Below are 985 nucleotides of genomic sequence, written 5' to 3'. Positions count from 1 at the left end.
GGAATGGGCAGAAGGAAAAGAAACTGAGATGCAGGCCATTGAAGCTTGGGTTACCCCAGTTGGGAGCTGTGGAGCTAATATTACCCTCAGGGTGCCCAGCACTGGGCCAGAGGGCTAGGCCCTCTACACACTCATGCTACCTTGCCCAGCTACGAGGAAGGGTGTGGCCTCCAGCAAGGCCAGGCAGGCCCCAAAGGCATTGGCAGCTGGACTCTGATGCTGACGCATCCCTGCAGCTGAACGGCAAACACTTCCGGAAGGAAGGGTCTGGATGGTGCATTTCTATATCCACCACGTTAGAATTGGAAGAGTTCAGGCAGAAGTCTTCCCCCATGATTAGAAACCGAAATATCTGGTGGGTAGCTTTGTGTGGCTGCTTACAGCTGATGAATATAGTGATTGATAAATCAATTTCCAAAGTGGGATTTTCCCACAAGACATGGCTCCTCAATCATGTAGACTTTGGGGGGATGAAGGCTTCCATTTATTGGTAGTGAGTGGAGGAGGGATCCAGGCAGGCAGACCACTTGGAGAATGAGGCCTCCACCTCTGGGGGATTAATCTGGCTGAAGAGGCAGCGGCCATCATTATGGCTGTAGCATCTTAGCTAGGGAAGACTAGTGGCTTAAATAAAATCCAGAAAAATAACGGTGTATATAACGTCTTCACAGAAAGATAATTCAGAGATTATTGATCTTGGTTTTCTGGAGTTTCTTAGAACTTTAGTCAGATAGCATAGACCTAGTTAGTGGTAACCAGTGATTCATTTTGTGCGATTCAACTTCCGTGGGTCCGTTGTTCAGAATTGCTCAGTGAGATGAGAAGGGAAAGGGTTTCCTTTGGAATTTTTTTTATTTTTGGCCGTTCTGTGTGACATTTGGGATTTCAGTTCCCCAACCAGGGATTGAACCCACGCCCCCTGCATTGGAAGCATGGAGTCTTAACCACTGGACCACCAGGGAAGTCCCTCCTTTGGACTTTTTTT

The sequence above is a fragment of the Lipotes vexillifer genome, unplaced genomic scaffold (genome assembly GCF_000442215.2).
Source record: "Lipotes vexillifer unplaced genomic scaffold, Lipotes_vexillifer_v1.1 scaffold417, whole genome shotgun sequence".
NCBI lineage: Eukaryota > Metazoa > Chordata > Mammalia > Artiodactyla > Lipotidae > Lipotes > Lipotes vexillifer.
Note: the sequence above shows the minus strand (reverse complement) of the source record.